The following is a 25260-nucleotide window of genomic DNA, read 5'->3' on the forward strand; positions in this document are numbered from 1 at the left end:
CAGAGGGAGAAGCAGGCTCCATGCACCGGGAGCGCGACGTGGGGTTCGATCTCGGGTCTCCAGGATTGCGCCCTGAGCCAAAGGCAGGCGCCAAACCACTGTGCCACCCAGGGATCCCTACTTCTTAGTTCTAAGAGATGTTTCATAGATTGAGATTTTCTACATAATTGTGGCAAGTAGAGACCGTTTTTAAAAAAAAATTTTTTTTAAAGATTTTATTTATCCATTCATAGACACAGAGAGAGAGAGGCAGAGACACAGGCAGAAGGAGAAGCAGGCTCCATGCAGGGAACCCGACGTGGGACTCGATCCCGGGTCTCCAGGATCACACCCCAGGCTGCAGGCGGCGCCAAACCGCTGCGCCACCGGGGTTGCCCCTGTTTTTAAAAAAATCTATTTGAGAGAGAAAGAGAGAGAGATCATGAGCAGGGGGGAAGGGCAGAGGGAGAAGCAGACTCCCCGCTGAGCAAGGAGCCTGATGCGGGACTCCATCCCAGGACACCAGGATCATGACTGAAGCTGAAGGCAGAGGCTTAACTGACTGAGCCACCCAGGCACCCTAGAGACAGTTTTATTACTTTTTTCCTTTTCTTTTTTTTTTTCTAAGATTTTATCTGTTTCTTTGAGAGAGAGAGAGAGAATGAGCCAGTAGGTTGTTGGGGGGGAGCAGAGGGAGAGGAACAAGCAGACTCCATGCTGAGCACAGAGCCCAGTGCAGGACCAATCATAGGACCTTGACATTATATCCTGATCTGAAATCAAGAGTTGGATGCTCAACTGACTGAGCCATCCAGGCACCCCTTATTTCTTTTTTTTCAATCTATATGCCTTTTCAAAAATTATTTTTCTTGCCTTATTGCACTGGGAAGAATCCCAGTATGGTGTGATATAGGAGTGGTGAGGGATAACATCTTACCTTTTCCTTACCTTCAGAGAAAACACTTAAGTCTTTCACCACTTAACATGGTATCAAGTAAGAGTGGTGAGCCAAGTGGTAGATATTTTGTAGATGCCTTTTATTATATTAAGGAAGTTCTGTTCTTAAAGTTGCTAAGATTTTTTTTTTAAATCTTGAATGGATGTTGAATTTTGTTTGATGCTTTTTCTGTATCTAATGAAATGATCAGATGATTTAAATATCTGTTAATATAATTATTTCTTGGGCAGCCTGGGTGGCTCAGCGGTTTAGTGCTGCTTTCAGCCCAGGGTGTGATTCTGGAGACTTGGGATCGAGGCCCACATCAGGCTCCCTGCATGGAGCCTGCTTCTCCCTCTGCCTGTGTCTGTGCTTCTCTCTCTCTCTGTGTCTCTCATGAATAAATAAATAAAATCTTAAAAAAATAATTATGGTATCGATATAGAAATAGATATTGAATAGATATAGAAAGAAAGGAAATAATAAATAAGAGAATCAAAGAACATAGCTATTTTTTATTCTGGCTTTTGTGGATATAGTTGAAAGATGGTAATTTTTTGCTGATTATTATATGCCCTGTATCCAGAGTGAGAGACACATAATGCCTTTTTTGGCATTTTCTATGATATTTTATTTAGATTGTGGAAAATGTGATTTATAGTTCAAGAATGTTTCTTAATCCATTTTGACTGACAATGCAGCTAATGGAAATTCCCCTTGGAAATGTCATGTGGTCTTCTTATTTTTAGCTTACAATGTTATAGCCAATTTTTGTCATGTTGTGTGTTGTGATGGATTTTTAATGGTGAGTTGAATGTGAGCTGAGTTGTATAAGGCAATGCCAGTATGTTGCTATACCAGGAAACAGCTTGAGGTTTGTGGAATAACTTGTAGAATCATGTGACCTATAAATATGAAAGTTTATATTTAAAGTTAGTTTTGTTTTTTCTGCAATTCTGGGATCATAATGAAGTTTAAGAGAGTTCAGGGGTGCCTGGGTGTTTTAGTTGGTTGGACGTCTGACTCTTGATTTTGGCTTGGGTCATGGTCTCAGGGCTGTGAGATGGAGCCCCGCATGGGACTCTGCTGGGCATGGAGCCTGCTTAAGATTCTCTCTCCCTGTCCCTCTGCTCCTTCCACCCTCTGCCTTGCTTACATACTGCTCTCAATCTCTCTAAGAAAAAAAAAGTTCAACACAAGTGAGGGAATGAAAATATTGTATATAGGAAACCCAGATTTTATGAATTTGAAGCCATTTTACAAATAAATCCAAAGTTGACTATGTTATCTTATAACTGAAGTGAAATGTTTTAGATATCTTTGCAATTGAGGCATTTTGTAGCCAGGGAACTAACTGGGTGTTAAGTCAGTAAGTCATCAGGAATGGTGGTATGACCTATAAGTAATGGTAACAGGAGTGGTAAAAAGCTGTCATGAGTTGTTAATAGAACAGTTTGGAGCAAGGAACATTCAGAGCCATATTTCCTCTTGAGCAGTTAATGAAAGGGACATTGAAAACGAATGGCTTCCACTGGTAGAAAAGATTATTGAGGTAGTTATGTTATCATAGCAAAGCAGTATTTCAGTTGAGGCAACATTTGTGGAAAGTTCTGAGATTTTATAGAAGTTTCTCATAATTTGAGTAATCCCCTTGAGGCTTCTTTGGTTCTTGTGGGAGTGTACCCCTTGGCTTCAGGTCAAAGCCATCTGAAAGTCAATGGAATCATGCACTCAATTCCTGTCTTCTTGTGATTCTGTCTACATGGATTAAACTTCTTACCATTTCCTTGGTATGAAAAAGTCAGAGCCCATGAATTCCTTCATTTTTGTTTAGACTATCTTGGTTGTAACAAGCTAGCTTACTTTTTCTGCATCCCTTGACCCTCTGTCAATTTTGCAGGGGGAGCAAAATCCCCTAGCTTTTGTTTCCTTTTGGATGAATGTAGTATAAAAGAAATTCATCTGCAAAGCCATTTACAGATGGATATTACAGATTTTGAATATTGTAAATTTACAGATTCAAAGTGCAGAGATGCTGTTGACTAGGGGAGAGAAATATATATATATTCCTTATACAGAAATATATATTAAATAATATAATTATAAATTATATATTATTTAATATAATAATAATTATTTAATATCATATATATATGAAACATCATGAAGAAAGCATGTTTTCTCCACTTGCAGAATGACACACTCCCAGTTTATAAAAATTGGGTAAAGGGCTTTTTGTTATTGTTGTTCCCATATATTTAATTAATTTAATTTGATTAATCACCCCTCTTGTCCTTTCTCCAGGAAAGAAAAGAAGTGAATAACACTCCCATCTATTCTGCTTTCAAATAAGTTGAGAATTCATATAGTGATGTACTTTGAAAATATTTTCCCAACTTTATGAGTATGTCCTTTAAAACTAGGATTAAAGTCTTTTTTCTTCTCATTCCATCAGTAATGCCTAGCTGTCTGTCATGGACAGATACCATAGGGGCCTGATTGATTTGTCCTTCCCAGAGTCCCACTTACGATTCACTGGCACCCTGTGATCTTTTAGTATTTTATAAATGAAATGATTGATGGTTTGGTCTTTTCAGGTATCAAAGTAAAGAAGACCAAGCTATAATTTTTAGAGTTATTAGTTTATTTTCTTTCAAGGTTAGACCTTACACATGTCCTTTCTCTGTTTTTAAGCTTCACAGTTGTCCATCATGTGTTCAGAAAGATTGTTTCTCTGACAAGTTGAGGACATGTCTTAAATATTCCTGGATTCATGCTACAGAGCAAAGTGATCTGAAAACAACGACTATGTTTAATCTCTGACTCATTTTACCTTTGGTTCTGGATGAACTTTGTATTTCTATTGTAAGGTGGTTGAAACTTTGGTGGTTGAAACTTTATTTGATCACAGTTGAACTTTTTATAGGCTTCATACTCAGATTCAACTTTAGAAAAAAAGAAAAACAATTATTCACCTAGGAACTCTGTAATTCACAGGTCATAATCTCCCTGCTCTGAGATTAGATAATAGAAGGAATTAGACGTATTTGGGAAAACTTTGGGAAGATGCTGAATAGTGTAGTAAAAATTATTATTTTTCTACAAACCTCTAATTTTCTGTTGCCATAGGTAATTAGAAACTGGTCAAGGAGGCATCATTTAGCTTTATTTTTGGTATCAAAAAATCCACAACTGCATCACTCTGTTCTCCCAGTAAATCTAATTCAGAAATTTTCTTAACTGTGGATTTCTTCCTACTTAAGATAAGCTAAACTTAGTTGGTTTACTGAATGAGCTGCACTCAATTGAGGGAGGCTGAAAGCCCTTTCATTCTTCTTTACTTGTTCTTTGGATTAGTTTTTTCTAGTCCCTGGGGTTAAGTCTCAGTTAGGTCCCAAGGTTTTTCTGGCTCACTAAATAATTAAAAGTACATCATAGACAAGTATCAAAAGTCCAAAATCTCATTCCTTTTAAAATCTCTTCTCCCCTAGTTGTCTGCCTCAGACTTAGAGGATTGAAAGGGATTGAAGGATGAGGTAGGGAGAGGTTTTGACCTGATTTTTATCTTTTCTTGCTTTACTGCATTCTCCACTTAATAGTTGCTGTTTCAGAGCCCTTTAATATTAGAATAGAGGAGTGAGAAGTAAGGGGCAGAAGAGTCCTTCTGGTCTGGTGAAGTTACAAGGTGGCAGTGATGCCATCAGAGCATGATAGAAACCAAGGCTTGCCCTTTTTAACCCTGTGCTGCTTCTTTCAGTTTAGTAATTGTGTCTTTACAGATTTTAATCTATAGTTCCTGGCACGAGTGATGCTGCTTCCTTTTGGCCGGTTCCATCCCTCCACTCCACTTCTGCATCCATGGGATACCTCTCATCCTCTTGTTGAGACTGCCTTACTCTTGGCCAGAGATTTTGGTGAGACTCAAGGTCAACTAATCAGCTTGACTATCAGGCAGCTCCATTCTACAGGGTCTGTAGCTGATCATCAGACCCTTTTGCCTTGCTCTCAACAGATATACAACTTACTGTTGATACAAACTTTATCTTCTATAGATAGTTCTTAGCTATACTTACCTTTGCTTCTTTGTTCATTCATGTATCAGGTAACTTCCCTTATGCCCCTCAAATTCCAGAAAATGCATTTTAGCTTTTCAAGTGGTCCTTTTGAAACTTCAAGTGGGTTGAGGTGACCAGGGAACTTCTCTTTCATGGGGAAAAGGAAATGTGTAACACTCTAAGAAGAACAACAACAACAAAATCCTCATTAGCAACTTCACCCCCCTCAATGATTCTTAGCCATCTCTTAGACAGTCAAGAAATAAGTGATTGAAGAAGTGATTGAAGAACTGGGTTCACAGTGTCTTTGATGTCCGTTGCGGTGTTAAGTAGCAATAAAGCAGAAGTTTTTGTCTGTTTTGTATGTTGTTGTATCATTAGTTTTTTTTTTTTTTTTGTATCATTAGGTTTTAAAAGAGTACATGACACATAGGAAGCACTTGTTAGTTGTATCTTGAATATATGAATGAATGAATGAAAAAGTACTCAAGCACCTTGTTTTATCATGTATATATGACATCTGGTGTGTAAAAAAAAAGGAGAAACCAAAAAACAAGAAATGTCAGATTTAATACCCTATTAAAACTATTTTAAGGTAACTCAGTGACTTGGTGACTCAGTCAGTTAAGTGTCTGCCTTCAGCTTAGGTAATGATCCCATGGTCCTGAGATGGAGCCCCACATCCCTGCAGAGCAGGGAGCCTGCTTCTCCCTCTCCTTCTGCCTTTCCTCCTGACTTGTTTTCTCTCATGCTTTCTCTCTCTATATATCAAATAAATAAATTTAAAAAAATCTTTAAAAAATAAAATAAAATAAAATAAACTATTTTACAATTGTGTTTACAAAGGAAATAAATGCAAAGTTTTTAGATTATCACCCGGTTGTGATGTTCAAAAATACATGTATTTTTTCAGAGAGCAAAGGCTATAAATTCAAAGCTAAAAGTTTGACTAATCTTAGGCAGTCCAGAATGAATAGGAAATTTGATTTATTTTAGTAATTTCTTCCATCCATTTGCAGATTATAAATTCCAGCTAAAACCTTCACAGGAAGAGTATGCTCAAGTGTAATTTACTAGACTATGGCTCACAGATGAAGAGACGTTTTAGGGTTAGCATCTGGTAATATTCCTCTCTCAGATTTCTCTTATATGTGTCTGTGCCTTTCAGTCACAAGTTTTAAAACGTGTTCTGATTATGGATCATGTTGGAAGTAAAGGCTGTGAATCAGTTTGGACTTTTGGTAGTCTAAACATAGATGATCTACCAGTGATGTCATTGGAAAAATTTCCCTAAGATTAACTGGATAAGGTACTATTAGTGGTTACAAAGGAGGGATTTCACAAGAAAATTTTTTATTTATGCTAGAATCACAAATGTAGACACAGAATGGCAAATTATTTTTTTTTTTAAGAATTTAAAACATTTTTTAAAAGTAATCACCTCCAGTGTGGGGCTCAGACTCACAACCCTGAAATCAAGAGTCATATACTTGGGGTCCCTGGGTGGCTCAGTCGGCTCAGTGTCCAAATCTTGGTTTTGGCTCGGGTCATGATCTTAGGGTTTTGGAATCAAGAGTCCTGAGTCACGCTCTGTGCTCAGTGGGGAGTCTGCTTGAGGATTCTCTTCCTCTCCCTCTAAATCCTCCTCCCACTCAAGTACTCTCTAGAGCACTCTCTCTCTCTCAAATAAATAAATAAATAAATCTTTAAAAAGAAAAGAAGAGTTACACGCTCTACGAACTGAATCATCCAGGTGCCTGTGACAAATGATTTTCTTGTCATATGCCAACTTTGATTAGTTGATAGTGGTCCCTGGAAAGCTAAACTGAGAAGGATTTTGAGACTAAATCCAGTCCCAGTGCTATATGGCTGATCAGAGGCAGCACATGGCATTGGGGAGATAGCATACTTACATTCCATCATTTGCTCAACCATGATTAGAATGTTTGAAGTGGGGACACCTGGGTGGCTCAGTGGTTGAGTGCCTGCCTTTGTCCCAGGGCATGATCCTGGAGTCCCGGGATCGAGTCCTACATCGGGCTTCCTGCGTGGAGCCTGCTTCTCTCTCTGCTTGTTTCTCTGCCTATATCTCTGCCTCTCTCTCTCTCTGTGTGTCTCTCATGAATAAATAAATAAAATCTTAAAAAAAAAAGGTTTGAAGTATCCATGATGTTTGAAATGCTTTATATGAGGAAATTATGATTAAACAATGATAGAGTAAAGGTAATTCTGCTCCACTCTTGTCTCTGAAATAATTAAAAGTAATACAAAGGTTAAATATAGAGTAGCTAACAATTTTGATGGAAATAGCAGTAACTCATACCCTAATGATAAAGGATAACTGACAAATGAGTAAAATCAAACCAAAGGAAAAATGTGACAGGGGTGTATATCTCTATATTTTGAACAGTGTTCAAGGTTTCCCAACATAGATAGCTCAGGCTTGAACAGTACAAACAAATCTTTTAATTGACATGGCAAAGCCTTAAATGTAGACAGGCTTAGGTGGAACCCTGAACTTTGTTCTATACTGACAGAGTAGCAGGGGAGGCAGAATTAAGGAACTTGAAAGCAAAGTCATCATTGCATGGAGAAGAATATCACTATGACATGGTGAAGGAGTGAAAGCTTTGTATCAGCTCATCAATGAGCTGAATTAGTAAATGATGTTATCATAGAGAAATCATCCTATTTATGTGGAATGAGGCATAGTGAGAACATGGAGATGTGCTGTAGAGTACCCAGTAGCATGGACAAATATCTGAGAAAAACAGTTAGTTATTGAACTTCTCTGTTTTACCAACCTCTCTGTTTTTCTTTTTCTTTCTTTTTTTTTTTAAGATTTTATTTATTTATTCATGAGAGACACAGAGAGACAGAGAGGCAGAGACATAGGCAGAGGGAGAAGCAGGCTCTTCTCAGGCAGCCGGATGCAGGACTTGATCCTGGATCCCAGGATCACGACCTGAGCCGAAGGCAGGCACCCAACCACTGAGCCATCCAAGTGCCCCCTTTTTCTCTTTTAAAAAAAATTAATTTATTTAAATTCAGTTAATTAACATACAGCTTATTACTAGTTTCAGAGGTAGAGTTCAGTGATTTATCAGTTGCTTATGACACCCAGTGCTTATTATATCACGTGCCTTTCTTCCCTGTTTTTTTCTTCAGCAAATAACAAACATAGAAAGAATGGCTTAAAAGTGAGCCAACACCAGACTGTAGCTGAAGTATAGTAAGGAAGGGAGGAAAGGAATCAAATGCACTAAAGTTAGAGGGTGAATATACATCAGAAGAAAATATGTTAAGCAGTAGTTGAATATTTCTTATCAACACTTGTCAGTGATATCAAAGAGATTTTTTAAAAAAATTATTTTTAAGTAATATCTATATACCCAAGATGGGACTTGTACTTATGACCCCTGAGATCAAGGCTCTACTAAGTCAACCAGATGCTCCTTAAGAAATTTTTAGAAAGGTGTTTGCAAAAAAAGAGCACAAGAAGAGATACCAACTTTATTTATTTACTTACTTATTAAGATTTTTAAAAATTTATTTATTTATGAGAGACATAGAGAGAGGCAGAGACATAGGCAGAGGGAGAAGCAGGCTCCATGCAGGGAGCTCAATGTGGGACTTGATCCCAGATCCCGGATCATGCCCTGAGCCAAAGGCAGATAGATGCTCAACCGCTGATCCCCCACTTAGGTGTCCCTGGGTGGCTCAACTTTAAAGAAATAGTTACTAAGACAACATAGATAAAAAGTGATCTGGAAGCCTGCAAGAAAGAAATGGAAGGGAAAAAAATATTCCAGAGATTAGTATTAAAAAGCAGAGAAAACAAGTATATGGAAGTATATGGAAGACAGGTTTGAGATAGTTTTGCAATATTAGATATAGATAAATAAAAGAATAAAGAGTTAAGAATGTTCAAGAAAACAGTATGAATGGAGACAGAAAATAGACAGTAATCAACAACCAGGAAAGTATAATACAATGAGTTATTAACCATAACAATGGGTTATAATAATGGGGAATTGGTTAGTGTATAGTCAGCTAGGGCTGACATAACAGGTACCACAGACTGGTTGGCTTCACAACAGAAATTTTTTTTTAAAGATTTTATTTATTTATTTATTTGGAAGAGAGAGAGAGGGAGGGGCAGAGGAAGAAGCATGCTCCCCACTGAACAGAGAGCTTGATGTGGAGCTCCACCCCAGGACTCTGGGATCATAACCAGAGCCAAAATGCAGAGGCTTAACTGACTGAGCTACCTAGATGCCCCCAGAAATTCATTTTCTCACATATTTTGGAGAAATCAGCAGAGTTGATTCATTTCAAGGCCATTCTCCTTGGATTATAGATGGCTGTCTTCTCTCCCTGTCTTCACATGGTCTTCCTTCTGTGTCTGTGTCCAAATTTCCTCTTCTTATAAGGACACCAGTCATATTTGATTAGCACCCACCCTAATGACCTTATTTTAATTAATTACCTCTCTAAAGACCATATTTTCAAATATGTTCACATTCTGAGATATTGATAGTTAAGACTTAACAGTATGAATTTTGGTAGAACACAGTTCAGCCCGTAACAGCTAGTAAGGAGTAAAAAGAATGCTAAATACGTAAATAATGGATATAGGTAGCAGCTACCATCCCTAGGAATAAGGTATGTTGTTAGTCAAGAAAGATAGGTTATCCAAACTCTGGAAAACCTTCTCTTTCACCCAAGTCCAAGGTCCAGATATTGTGGAGAGGATGTGCTGGAGGTTCAGTGTAAGGGGAAGTTCACCAAGGCTGTGGAGTTGTGTAGCAATCCTCTACTAACATGGTGCCGGCCAATGAAGGAGAAATGTTTATAGGGTCCATCTTCATTATTACAGAACAGGTGGTAAAGGATAAATCTGGAGAGTAGAGGCAGAGGATGTTCCATCTTATTTACCATTGGTATCCCTGAAGAAGAAATGGCAACAAATGGGACAGAAAATGTAGAAGAGGGGCAAACCCTTCAAGGACAGGCATTCAACAAATTATAGGAGTATATACTATGTATGTGTTCTGTTGAATTGACTTGTTCATGCACAAAGTAATTTTATGTAATCAAACATATTATTTAAGAAAGGTCTTGGTTGTACTTTACATGCAAGGAAAGGGAAAAGGCATTTGAGGGAGGCAGTAGGTAGATCCTTAGATATTATAGGTCTTGTTTTGGGCAAATGGCTAACGTTGAGGTTCACCAAGTAGTGTGTCTTTGTGGTATGTAGGGACATGAAGATGTTAACACCAAGCTAAATCCAGTCATTGAACATCTTTTATTGCCCTATTTTAAATTTGTTTGAATATCTCTCAGTAAAGTGATATATATGAATGTGATTATTGGAGTGCTGTGGGTAAAGTTCTCATTACATTTGGGTATTTAAACCACATTCTGTACTACATTACTTGCCTACAACAATATTGAGTGGATGCTCAAATTTTTGTTAACTAAGATGATTATTAGATCCTGAAAGATTAAAGGGATACATGGAAAATTTCAGAGTTTTGCTTGGCTTACTCTGCTCAATTACAATGCTAGGTTTTGTAATCTCAGTTTGTTGAGGGGTTAGAGTCAATGTTAGCTTATAAATTATATGATCGGGTATGCAACTTCGCTATATACAAGAGTGGAAAAATCACCATGATTAGAGGAAATTAAAAGAATTATTATAGACTTCCTTGATCAAATCTGAACAAATCAATTTGAAAATCTGTTCAGATTAGAGTTTTTTTAAGGAAAATGTAAATCGCCAAAATTGATGAGAGAGAAGACATAAAATGTAAACAGACTGCTTTTCTTGGAAGAAATAGAGATGCTCACATGTGGTATTTTTCAAACCTCTGAAGAATAAATAATCCCAGTGTATTTCACTTGTTCCAATGTACAGAGAACAAAAGCTTTCAGGTATTCTCTATGGTGCCAGAAAGCAATTATTCCAAACTTGATAAAGGTGGTACAGTAAAAAAAGAAAGTCATTGACAAATGTAACTTTTGGATATCAAAACTTTAAAAAAGTCCTAGTAGCATCCATTAGTGATTTAAAAGAATAATATATAACAAGCAAAGTTCCTGTCAGGAACTTTCATTGGTTGAATATTAAGAAATCTTCTGATTTAATTCATACATTAATAAGTTAAAGGGTTTAAAAACATAGTGCTATCTTTTTTTCTTTTTTAAAGTAGGCTCCACACTCATTGTGGAGTCCAATGCAGGGCTTGAACTTAAAACCATGAGATCAAGACCTGAGTGCAGATCAACTCAGGTGCTCCCACAGAGTGCTATCTTTATAGATGCTGAGAGGCATTTGGTAATTCTTTTTATTTTATTTTATTTATTTTATTTTTTTAAAGATTTTATTTATTCATGAGAGTCACAGAGAGAGAGTGGCAGAGACAGAGGCAGAGAGAGAAGCAGGCTCCATGCAGGGAGCCCAATGTGGGACTCGATCCCAGGACTCCAGGACACACCCTGGGCAGAAGGCAGGCACTAAACCGCTGAGCCATCCAGGGATCCGGGCATTTGGTAATTCAACATCCATTCATAAGAAAACAAAAACAAAAAGACAATAATAGCAAGATTTTAATTCTATTTTAAACAAGGTAAATTAATAATTCACCTAAGGTCACAGAAGCAGTAAAGATGGAGTTGGGTTTGGGCCTTTGTGCAGAGGTCACTTAATCTTATACCCCTGCAAACACTAGTGCTTCCCAGACTTCTTCATGTTTTGGTACACATAAGAATTGAAAATATTTTTGTGGCACACTGGGAAATCAAAGCAAGGCTGCTTGTAGAACCACCAGCTTAGGGCTTGGGCTGCCTCAGTTCTGACTATACTGCCTCATGGACTAAAGAGTCAATATTTTGGCACATCTGTAACTTGAAGAGGTTATTGACTATACATATAGACTTAAAATATTAGGGGAATTCTTTCCAACTAGGGCCCGGCAGAATGGCTCCCACAAAGAAGGGTGGCGAGAAGAAGGGCCGTTCTGCCATCAATGAGGTATTGACCAGAGAATACACCATCAACATTCACAAACGTATCCATGGAGTGGGTTTCAAGAAGCGTGCCCCTTTGGCACTCAAAGAGATCCAGAAATTTGCCATGAAGGAGATGGGAACTCCAGATGTCTGCATTGACACCAGGCTCACCAAAGCTGTCTGGGCCAAAGGAATAAGGAATGTTCCATACTGTATCCGTGTGCAGTTGTCCAGAAACCGAAACAAAAATGAAGATTCACCAAAGAAGCTCTACACGCTGGTTACCTACGTACTTGTCACCACTTTCAAAAATCTACAGACTGTTAATGTGGATGAGAACTAATTGCTGATTGTCAAATAAAGGTATAAAACTGCAAAAAAAAATATTAGGGGAATTCTATGTGGTAAAGGAGACATTTCAAATCAATGCGGTAAAAGGATTATTTATTAATTTGGAATTGGAACTTTCTGTTTGGGGAAAAACATAGCTGAATCTGTCAACTTCTAAGTTGTCAGAAATAAGTGGAAAAAAGAAAGTAAGGAAATGTATATGTTTAAAATATTAATAATTTTGGTGTAAGGAAGAATTTTCTATGATATAAAAGCACAAAGGTAGAAAAAAATACTCATAAATATCTATATACCAAAGAGAAAGAAGCTTTCTGGGGTGCCTGGGTGACTTGTTGGTTAAGCATCTAAACCTTTTTTTTTTTAAGATTTTATTTATTTATTCATGAGAGACACACAGAGAGAGGCAGAGACATAGGCAGAGGGAGAAGCAGGCTCCTCACAGAGAGCTCGATGTGGGACTCCATCCCAGGACCATGAGATCACGACTGAGGCAGCCCAAGCCCTAAAATTGAAGGCAGACCCTCAACTGCTGAGCCACCCAGGCATCCCATTTTTTTTTTTTTTTTAAGATAGAGAGTGAGCAAATGGGTAGGATGGGGAGCTCAGAGGGAGGAAGAGAATTCTAATTAGGCTCCACGCACAGTGAGTGGCTCAGCATACTCTATCTTAGGACCCTGAGATCATGATCTGAGCAGAAAAGCAGAGTTGGAAGCTTAACCAGCCCAGTCACCCAGGTGCTGCATAAGCAACTAGCTCTTGATCTCAGCTCAGCTCTTGATTTCAGGGTCATGAGTTTAAGCCCCATGTTGTCTCTATCCTGTGCATGGAGCCTACTTTTTTTTTTTTTTTTTAAAAAAAAGCTTTCTGTGTAGTAATAACTACTCCAAGCAATCAAAAGACAGTTGGCAAATTGTAAAAATACATGTGACATTTCAGGCAAAACACTAACTTTCTTAATACAGAAGTACTCTTATAAATTAATAGGAAAAATGCAAGTGACACAAAGAAAAAATAATTTGCAAATAATATAAATCAGCACTTTACAGAAAAATATATACAAATAGATGTAAATATCAAAGTGCTCAACCTCATTTATAAACAAATGCATATTGAAATAAAACACAAAAGGAGTTATATTTTACTTATCAGATTATTCAAAAGAATTAAAAATTGAGTAATACAGTAACAATGAGGCTATGGGCAAGGAAATACTTTCTCTCTTTTTTTAAGTTTTTATTTAAATTCCAGCTAATGCAGTGTAATACTAGTTTGAGGTGTACAGTACAGTGATTTAACCCCTCCATACAACACCCTGTGCTCATCACAACAGGTACACTCCTTAATCCCTATCACGTATTTCACCCACCCTTCCATCCCCCTCCCTCTGATAACCATCAGTTCTCCATATTTAAGAGTCTGTTTCTTGGTTTGCTTTTCTCTCTCTCTCTTTTCCCTTTGCTTGTTTGTTTTATTTTCTAAAGTTCCACATATGAGTGCAATCATATGGTATTAGTCTTTCTCTGACTGACTTATTTCACTTAGCATAAAATACTCTCTAGCTTCATCCATGTCATTGCAGGCAAGATTTCATTTGTTTTTATGGCTGAGTAATATTCATTGTATATCTGTATCACATTTTCTTTATCCATTCACTACCAGTTGATGGTCACTTTGGCTGTTTCCATAATTTGGCTATTGTAGATTACTATAAACATTGGGGTGCATGTATCCCTTTGAATTAGTATTTTTGTATTTTTTTGGTAAATACCTAGTAGTGCTGTGGCTGGATTGTAGGGTAGTTCTACTTTTAGCCTTTTGAGGAACCTCCATACTGTTTTCCAGAGTGGTTGCGTCAGTTTGCATTCCCACCAACAGTGCAAGAGGGGTCCCCTTTCTCCACATCCTCGCCAATACCAGTTATTTCTTGTGTTGTTGATTTTAGCCATTCTGACAGGTGTGAGGTAATATCACATTATAGTTTTGATTTGCATGGGAAGGAGGTACTTTGGTCTACTGTTATTGTGAGGACAAATTGGTACACATAACCCTGTGAAGGACAATTAGCAATATCTATTAAAATTAACCATATGGAAAACTTCTCATGCAGATGTTCTACTTTTAGAAATTTATGTAAATGAATATATATCCACAAGTCAGAAAAGATTGTATGCAAGTTGTTGCAGCATAATTTATAATGATAGAAAATTTGGGGACAACCTAAATATACAATAGAGAAATACCATTCAGCCCTTAAAAAATGAGATTGATATATTGTTAAAAAGTACAGAATAAACCATATTCCTCCATTTGTGTCAAACAACAGAATTAGATTACTGTTAAAGCACATATACATATATAAATGCATGGAGATTCTGGAAAGTAAGAGACTCCTAATGGAGGTAATTTTTAAAAAAAGATTTTTATTTATCTCTTTGACAGAGAGAGTGAGCACAAGCAGGATGAGCAGCAGGTAGAATGAGAGGGAGAAGCAGGCTCCTAATGGGGAGATTGATGCGAGGCTCCAACCTAAGACCCTGGCATCATTACCTGAGCTGAAGGTAGATACTTGACTGACTGAGCCACCCAGGAGCCCCTGGAGGTAATTTTGAGAAAGAACTGGCCAAGGGCTGTAGTAGGAAGGAACTCCCTGTTCTGTTTAAAGTTTTCCCCCTGCATATATGCTATTTTATTACAAAAAAAGAAAGGAAGAACAGTAAATTGCTCTTGACAATACGGATCATCGAAGGAAGTCTGGTGTCCTGTGGGGAGAAGCCATCCTTCTAACCTTTTACAGAATGGCTGCTCTCCAAATAAAGCACACCATAAAATATCTCAGTGACTCATTTATACATTTGTGATTGTATAGTTTCTCTGGTTCACTTTCTACTTGACCAAATATGCATTTGGGTTTGCCAGAAATGGACTTTGAAGTGTAAGACCAGACTTTTTACCCTAATCCTGTTTCTCCTCTGACTTGTAGAATAAGCTCACTTTTGGTGTGGTTCTGCAGAGGAGAAAATCCTGCAGATAAGATGATTAGAAGGTGGGGTGAGAGTGCTAATGATAGAGAGAGGTGAAGAAAGTCTGTATGTTAAGTGTCATTATCTGACTTTGGTGGCAGCCTATGGGAGGTTATTTCAGGACCAAAGTGGGGATTAGCCATTGGACTGCAAACATTGCCCTATTGTTAGGGAGACTTGAAATTTGAAATAGAGATGATAGAGGGGGAGATGTGTGTGCTTTAGGGATATATATATATGATGACATAGCCATCTCTTTTAGTGTGAGGAATATGAACTCAAAAGGGGGGGGGGGATTGGCATTTGATTGAATTCAGCTTCTGAAAATGGAATTTATCTTAAACAAGTTTTTTCTTGTAGGTAAGTCATCCTGCCATTGAAACCTTTTTTTTTTTTTTAAAGTAGACATATAAAACAAAAAAAGGCAGTTTTTCAGTCACAATAGTTTGCAGTTTTAGATTATGTATTTTTTTGCTTCTTTCTACTTCCTAATCTTCCTCCACCTTCCTCAAGCTGCTTGCAGTTCAGGCATACTAGGTTTTTTTTTTTTTTTTAACTGAAGTATAATGGATACATGTCTTAGGAATGTAACATGAGGATTCCACAAATCTGTATGTTATGCTATGCTCACAAGTGTAGCTACCATCTGACACCCTGCAATGCTATTACAGTATATTCCTTATATATTTCCTGTGCTGTGTCTTTTATACCCATGACTTATTAATTCCATACCTGGAAGCCTGTATCTCGCTCTCACCTTTATCCATTTTGTCCATCCTCCTTGCCCTCCTCCCTGCTAGTAGCCATCAGTTTTTTCTCTGTATTTATGGGTCTGTTTCTGTTTTTGATTTGTTTATTCATTTGGTTTGTACATTCTACATACACATGAAATCATATGGTATTTGTCTCTCTCTCTCTCTCTCTCTCTCTCTCTCTCTCTTATTTCACTTAGCATCATACCCTTTAGGTCCATCCACATTGCTGCAAATGGCAAAAATATAATTTTTTATGGCTGACTAATACTCCATTGTATATATATGCCACCTCTTCTTTATCCATTCATCTATTGATGGACCCTTGGGTTGCTTCCGTATCTTGGCTATTGTAAATATTGCTTCAATAAACATAGGGGTGCATATATCTTTTTGAATTAGTGTTTTTATTTTCTTCGGGTAAATACCTACTAGTGGAATTACTGGATCATATTGTATTTCTGTTTTTAATTTTTGAGAAACCTCCATACTGTTTTCTGTAATGACCACCTCAATTTACATTCCCACCAACAGTGCACAAGGGTTTCTTTTTCTCCACATCCTCACCAACACTTGTTATTTCTTGTCTTTTTGATTCTAGCCATTCTGACATGTGTAGGGTGATATCTCATTGTGGTTTTAATTTGCATTTTGCTGATGATTAGTGATGATCATCTTTCTATGTATTGTTGGCCACCTGTGGGTCTTCTTTGGAAACATGGCTACTGAGATTCTCTGCCTATTTTTTAATTGGATTATTTGTGGTTTTTTTGGTATAAGGTCTTTATATATTTTGGATATTAATGCTTATTGGATATATCATTTGCAACTGTCTTCTCCCATTCAGTAGGTTGTCTTTTTGTTTTGTTGATTGTTTCCTTGGCTGTGCAAAAGCTTTTTATTTTTGTGTAATCCCAAAAGTTTATCAGACATACCTTAATGAATATCTTCCTGGTTGAATTTTCTTTGGTAGAATGCCTCTTTTTCTTAACATCAAAAATTATTTATTATCCTGTTTCCTAACCATCTATTTATTTTTTATTTATCCTTCCCTAGAGCTACTCTCTACACAGAGAAGGTTATTTGGAGTGGTGTCACAGCCTGGGTTTTGGAGTCTAAAATCTGAGGTACCCTCTCCCTTTACTTTATGGCTTAGGTAGGGCATGAACCAGTTAGAACTGGTGTCTTCTTTTGGGTACTGCAGAAAGTGGCCCTGAAGGTAGTTAAACCCAGGAGGATAGGGTTGGTCAGCAGACCAGAAGCTGAATAATCCTGATCAAGACACTTTTAACTCACTAAGGGGCTGGCAGTTGGCACGGAGTATTGTTGGCACTGGAAGGAGTTATTTGGAAGGAGGAGTTGCTTGCAGGTTGCAGAGAAGTGAGGGGTATTAGTCTGTTCATCTGTGGAGTTAGTGGAGGCTACTGTATGTTTTTTTGCTATAAGAGAAAGGTGAGGTAGACATTATAGCCAAAGAGGTCCTTGATGATTAGGTACGTAGGTGACATTTTTGGAGGGGTTTCCTTGTTTAACAGAACAACAATGGACATGATCAGGTAGTGGTTGACGACTATGCAGATTTGAAAGAAAACACTTCAGGGCTAGTAGATGAACTGCATCTTGATGTGCAGGTCACATATGTAGATGACAAGGAGGAAAGCAAGGACCATCTCAACCACTTACAGGGAGGAGGGCCCTTGAGATTGTGCAAGGGTATTGAAGCAGTTGAGAATCACTGGGTGCAATATAAGATCAGCAAGAAGGAAAGTTCCTATTTGAGTGCACAAGAAGTTGGTGCAGACAGGCTCTTGGAATTCACTTTAGTGCTGGTGGGAGTGCCTGGCAGTGCCAGGCACGGTTGGCTTGCTCGTGGTTCAAGGACTTTCCAGCATAGCAGCAGTGCCACCATCTGCCCAGGATGTCTCTGTCTCTATCTCTGCCTGTGTCTACCTTTGTCTCTTCTTCTCTGTCTCTGTCTCCATCTCCATCTGCCCATCTACTTATCCATCTCTGGGTCTCTCTATACGTCTGTCTTTACCTCTGTGTCCCTCTCTGTTTCCATGTATGTATCTGTGTATCTGTCCAATGTTAAGACCATACTGCACATTATCTATCTATTATCTATCTATCTATCTATCTATCTATCTATCTATCTATCTTCAGTAACATATTTTGCGCCATTGTTTACACACACATAACAGACTACCACATTAGGATATAAAATGCTTACAACATCTTCCCAATCACCAAATAGCTAATGTGGTTGTTAAGCAATTGCTTTGAATGTAGTAACATATAAAGTTTATGTGCTACCATAAACTTTATATTCACAACAAACAACAATAAACACAAACCATAAGTAAATTTGTTATAAAATGCAGAAAATATTTTACAATAAAAAACAAGACTATTTTCGATAACGAACTGTTGCTCTTCAAATAAGGTGGAGATTTGAAGCTTTGAAAAAGGCTGAAAAGGAGAAATGGAAAGAGAATTTGAGTGGTCATTATGGGTCCCTAGTAACCAAAGGCAATGTTGTGAGTGTGCCTTAAAAAAGAGACAATTGCAGGTCAGTCTATTCTTGGAAGCATTATTTTTTCTTCACCTTCTAGATAATCACATAGGATCATATGTGCTTCCAAAATAATCCCATATCCTCTCTCTGAAAATTGTTGTAGTGAATAGCTTCCCTAAACCATAAGTTTGTGGATCAGATGGGTGAGTTGACAGATTCAAGAGTGTAGAGTATCAAAGTAACAGGGAAACCAGCACATCAATCCCAAATCACAATTCCTTTCATTTAATGTAACAAAAACATTTTATTGTGCTATCTAGGACTTCAAATATAGTGTTGAATAGAAGTGATGAGAGCAGATATTGTTGTCTTATTCTTAATCTTCCAATGAAAGCATTCAGTGTATCCCTATTGGATTTTAGTTGTCCTTTATCAGATCAAGATTATTTTTAATTCCTAGTTTCTGTGATTTTTAGCAGGAATAAGTACTGAGTTTTTTAAAATGCTTTTTCTGCATTTTATTGAGATAATTATGTTTTTTCCCTCTCTTAATCTGTAAATGTGGTGAATTACAGTGATTTATTTTTTATGTTGACCCAACTTTGCATTCCTTAGCCACATTCTACTTGGTTATGGTGTATTATCCTTGTTTTGTGTTGTTGAATTCCATTAGCTAATACTTAATGAGGATTTTTAAATCCGTGTTCATGAAAAATATTGGTTTGTAGTTTTAAAAAATGTGCTTTTAGTTTTTAAAATCAGAGTTATGCTAGCTTCATATTGTTTTTTTTTTCCTCTATGAAAAAGGTAAGATTGGTAAGATTGGTGTTCCTTCTTTTTGGAATATTTGGTAGAATTCAGCAGTGGAGTCATCTGAATCTGTAATGTTTATTTTGTGAGACAGTTTTAAATGACATATTAACTTTTTTAAAGAACCTTCATACTGTTTTCCAGAGTGGCTGCACCAGTTTGCCTTCCCACCCACAGTGTAAGAGGTTTCCCCTTTCTCTACATCCTTGCTAACATCTGTTGTTTCCTGGATTGTTAGTTGTAGCCATTCTGACCAGTGGAAAGTGGTATCTCATTGTGGTTTTGATTTGTATTTCCCTGATGTTGAGTGATTTTGAGCGTCTTTTCATATATTTGTTGGCCATTTGATGTCGTCTTTGGAGAAATATCTGCTCATGTCTTCTGCCCATTTCTTGACTGGATTTTTTGTTTTTTGGGTGTTGAGTTTGATAAGTTCTTTATAGATTTTGGATACTAGCCCTTTATCTGATAAGACATTTGCAAAGTTCTTCTCCCATTCTGCAGGTTGCCTTTAATTTTGTTCGCTCTTTGCTTTGCAAAAAGCTTTTTATCTTGATGAAGTCCCAGTACTTCATTTTTGCTTTTGTTTCTCTTGCCTTTGGAGAAGTGTCTAGGAAGAAGTTACTGCAGCCAGCATCAAAGAGGTTGCTGCCTGTGTTCTCCTCTAGGATTTTGATGGATTCCTGTCCCACATTTAGGTCTTTCATCCATTTTGAGTTTATTGTTGTGTATGTTGTAAGAAAGTAGTCCAGTTTTATTCATTCTGCATGTGGCTGTCCAATTTTCCCATCACCATTTGTTGAGTCTATTATTTATTTATTTTTATTGAATATTCTTTCCTGCTCTGTCAAAGATTAGTTGACCATAGAGTTGAGTGTTCATTTCTGGGTTCTTTTTTTTTAATTTTAAAAATCTATTTATTTATTTATATTAAATATTTTATTCATTTATTCATAAGAGACACAGGGAGAGAGGCAGAGATATAGGCAGAGGGAGAAGCAGGCTCCCTATGGGGAACCTCATGCAGGACTCGATCTTGGGGATCATGACCTGAGCCAAAGGTAGATGCTTAACTACTGAGCCACTTAGGTGCCCCCATTTCTGGATTCTCTATTCTATTCCATTGTTCTTTGCATCTGTTTTTATACCAATGCCATACTGTCTTGATGATTACAGCTTTATAATACAACTTGATGTCTGGAATTGTGATCCCTCCAGTTTTGGTTTTCTTTTTCAATCTTCCTTTGGCTATTTAGGGTCTTTCCTGGTTCTGTACAAATTTTAGGATTGTTTTGTTCCAGCTCTGTGAAAAATATTGATGGTATTTTGATAGGGATTGGATTGAATGTGTAGATTGCTTTGGGTAGCATAGACATTTTAACAGTATTTGTTCTTCTAATCCACAAGATATAAAGTCAGCGTACAAAAGTCAGTTTCATTTCTATACACTAAGAATGAGGCAGAAGAAAGAGAAATCAAGGAATCAATCCCATTTATAATTGTACCAAAAGATACCTAGAAATAAACCTAACCAGAGAAGTAAAGGATCTGTACTCTGAAGACTATAGAATATTTATAAAAGAAGTTGAGGAAGACACAAATAAATGTATGCATAAATCTTATTTGTTTACCTAGCATCTAACTTTTTTGGGAAAACCATTCTTTCCTATTCTATGGGGTCCTATAAGAACTTTCAGCCACTATGTTTTAGATCCCAACTTCTTAGAAGGGTTGATATGTTAGCCAAACTCATGAACCAAATTGGGACTTTGTGCTAGGAGAAGTTGAGGAAGACTGTCTCTTTCCTTTACTATAATAGTACTAGGATATTGTGAGTTTGCTGCTGCCAGTGCCCATTTTTCCCAATCACAGGGAAGAAGATTATGGTTAGAAGGGAAGATCAATTTGTAGAGGGAAGCCAGAATCAAAAGACAGACAGGAAAGATGCTGGATTACATCTTTTGGACTTTTGTCAAATCATGCCTAAAACTATTTCTATTTCTAGACTTTTCTGTTTTTTTAATAAAGATTTTATTTATTTATTTGACTAAGTGAGCAAGAGAAAGGAAGAAAGAGCACAAACAGGCAGAGCAGCAAGCAGATGGAGAGGCAGGCTTACCGCTGAGCAGGGAGCCCTATGCTGGGCTCAATCACATGACCTTCTGATCTTGACCTGAGCTGAAGGCAGACGACACTTACCCAGCTAAGCATTAGTGTATGAGGTTTTTGTGTAGTCATCTGTTTCCTTTTTTTTTTTTTTAATTTAAAGATTTTATTTATTCATGAGAGACAGAGACAGAGACAGAGACAGAGACAGAGACAGAGACGTAGGCAGAGGGAGGGGCAGGATCCATGCAGGGAGCCCCATGTGGGACTAGGTCCCCGGGACCATGCCCTGGACTGAAGGCGGTGCTAAACAGCTGAGCCACCGGGGCTGCCCATAGACATCTGTTTTCATTACTCTTGTGTAGATACCTAGAAGTGAAGTTGCTGGTATGGTACTATTTCATATGGTAATATTTTGAGGAATTACCAAACTGTTTTCCAAAGCAGCTGTACCATTTAACATTCCCACCAGCAATATATGAGGGTTCCAGTTTCTCCACATCCTCACCAACACTTGCTATTGTCCATTCCTTTGATAATAGCCTAGTAGATGTGAAGTGGTACCCTCAGTGTGTGTTTTTTTTTTAATATTTTATTTATTTATTCGTGAGAGACACCAAGAGAGAAGCAGAGACATAGGCAGAGGGAGAAGCAGGCTCCTTGCAGGGAGGCTGAACTGGGACTCAATTCCTGGACCCAGGGATCATGTCCTGAGCCAAAGGCAGATGCTCAACTGCTGAGCTACCCAGGTGTCCCTTCAGTGTGGTTTTGATTTGCCTTTCTTTCTTTCTTTTTTTTTTTTTAGATTTTATTCATTTATTCATTAGACACACACACACACACAGAGAAAGAGAGAGAAAGAGGCAGAGACACAGGCAGAGGGAGAAGCAGGCTCCATGCAAGGAGCCCGATGTGGGAATTGATCCTGGGACTCCAGGATCATGCCCTGGGCCAAAGGCAGGTGCTAAACCACTGAGCCACCAAGGGATCCCTGATTTGCCTTTCTTTAATACCTACTGATGTTGAACATATTTTCATGGACTTATTGGCTGTTTATATGTGTCTTCATTGGGGAAATGTCTATTCAGGTCCTTTGCCTATTTTTTATTTTTATTTTTTTGAAAAAGATTTTATTTATTCATGAGAGACACAGAGAGAAAGGCAGAGACATAGGCAGAGGGAGAAGCAGGCTTTCTGTGGGGAGCCTGTTGGGGGGCTCGATCCCAAGACCCCGGGATCATGACCTGAGCCAAAGGCAGACACTCAATCACTGAGCCTCCCAGGTTTCCCTCTTTGCTTATTTTTTAATTGGGTTGTCTTTTTATATTAAATTGTAAGAGTAGTGGGGCACCTGGTAACTCAGTAGGTTAAGCATCTAACTGGTTGATTTTGGGTCAGGTCTTATCTCAGGGTTATGAGATCAAGCTTCACATCAGGCTCTGCCCAAGCTCTAAGAGTACTAGCTATTTAAATAATTACTTAATAAACATAATATACTAAAACTTAATATACTATAAACCAAGTAGGATTTTTTAAAAAAGATTTTATTTATTTATTCATGAGAGACACCGAGAGAGAGAAGCAGAGACACAGGCATAGGGAGAAGCAGACTCCATGCAGGAAGCCCAATGTGGGACTTGATCCTGGGTCTCCAGGATCATGCCCTGAGCTGAAGGCGGCGCTAAACCGCTGAGCCACCTGGGCTGCCCTAAACCAAGTAGGATATTTACAAATTGTTATTGTTATGCTTTCTGTCATAAGAGGCATAGGCATTACATATTTATTAATATGACATTGTAATACTTCATTAGTACTAGTATTTTATTATAAATGTGTTTGTTCCTAAATCTCTTATTAAATCTTAACTCTTAATATTCTCAGTTTAAACTTTGGACAACATAGAATAAAATTGGCTAGATTTTTTTTTCTGGACTTGCATGGGGTCACTTGGCTATCATAGTATCATGGTCAGTGCCCCCAAATAGTAAATGCTTGTATTTTATGGCTTAGCATTAATTAATGAAATACCTTGTGAACGCCCATAGTCTCTGACACCCAAGGGAAAAAGGATATGACCTTTACTTTCCCTGAGAGTCAAGAATCACTGGAGTAGGTGAACCTGGGTGGCTTAGTTGGTTAAGTGTCTGACTCTTGATTTGGGCTCAGGTCATGATCTCAGGATTGTGAGACTGAGCTCCATGTTTGGCTCCCTGCTGTGTGCATGGAGCCTGCTTAAGATTTCTCCCTCTCTCTTTGTTCTCCCTTGCTTAAAAAAAAGAAAAGAAAAAGGAATCACTATAGTAAAATATTAATTTACTTCAAATACCCGAAGTTGTTCATTAACCATTTGTCATAGCTATGTTGCAGGTTTAAGCCTCTGTTCTCTAGACATAATCCTCTACAGGGATGATTTTTTTTCCCCCCTGAAATAAGGCGATTACAGTGGAGATGAAGGGACATGGACAGATTTGAGAGACACATGGGAAATAGTTATGACAAGATTTGGTAACTGATCTGAATGGGGATGGAGGAAGGTGAGAGTGGAATAAAGGGTGATATTTTATGAAATGTGTGCCTGAATGGATCATGGTGCCTTCTTTGCACAAGGAACAAGAGAATATAGGCTAGCTATTCAGTAAGTGCCAAGTTCCTGCTTGAACATGATCCATTGGAAGTGTCTCTGGGAAACTTATGTGGTGATATTGAGTAGATAATTGTGTACCTGGATCTGGACCTTGAGAGACTGCCAGACTGCCATAGCATGGAAGAGGATGGTAGCACCAAGAAAGAGTGAGGAGTGAGGAGAAAAGAGTGCCTAGTCCAGAACTCTGAGAGACATCAGTATTTGGTAGACAAAAAAGGGGAAGTCTGTAAAGGTGACTGATAAGGAATAGCCAAAAATGTAGGAAGAAAACATAGTTTCTTGAGAAAAAGGAGTTGTTATTGGCACCAAATGATTCAGTAGTCTAATAACATAAGAACTGGAATATGTCTATTGGATTTTTGGAGGCTTTTGATGCTTTTAATTAGAGTAGTTGCAGAGGTATGTTCACATAGTTAGTTGAAGACCTGAGTCTGAAGCCAGGTCTGTGAAACTTTAAAAGCCACATATATAGTGTCTGAGATGGAACATCCTGTTTTACTCAACTTTCAAATTCAATCAGCAAATGTCATCAGACCTCCAAGAAATTTCTAATGAAAGTAATATTCTTTAATATTAAGGTGCAAATAGTTTCCAAATCAGTAAATGTCATTATGCCTGGGAACAGAATATTTATTGAAGTGTGAGGATGAGTAATGCTATGATTTATTTCAGGATCCATGTCACGGAGCCATCTTAATACTGAGTCTATTACAAATGAATTTCTTTTTGTTATTTCAATCACGAGGATCCAAAGCAGATTCACCTAATAGTCTATTGCAGTGGGGAAAAGGATGCAGAGTGATGGAGGAGTGTGCCATCAGAGGAGATGATATTTGGGCAGAGACATGAATGCAGTGAGGAACAAAGCCATGGGCATATTCAGGGTAAGGCATTTCTGGCAGAGGGAATGCAAGTGCGAAGACTCTAAAGTGGAAAAGGATTTATCAAGTGGAAGGCAAAGCAAGAAGCCTTAGAGATTTAAGGCTTAACTCTGCAGTAGAACCCTTCAATAGTCTCAAAGGATGCAATTTCTAGCCTGTCTTTTTATAACTTTTTTTCAATATTAAAAAAATCTAT

At 37.8% G+C, this 25260-nt stretch overlaps 1 pseudogene; it reads left to right on the forward strand.

Moving 5' to 3' along the window:
- The first annotated feature begins 11562 nt into the window (after positions 1-11562).
- Positions 11563-13330, forward strand: LOC144315222 (large ribosomal subunit protein eL31 pseudogene; annotated as a pseudogene).
- Positions 13331-25260: the final 11930 nt, after the last annotated feature.

This window comes from Canis aureus, chromosome 6 (assembly GCF_053574225.1).
Source record: "Canis aureus isolate CA01 chromosome 6, VMU_Caureus_v.1.0, whole genome shotgun sequence".
Taxonomy (NCBI): Eukaryota; Metazoa; Chordata; class Mammalia; order Carnivora; family Canidae; genus Canis; species Canis aureus.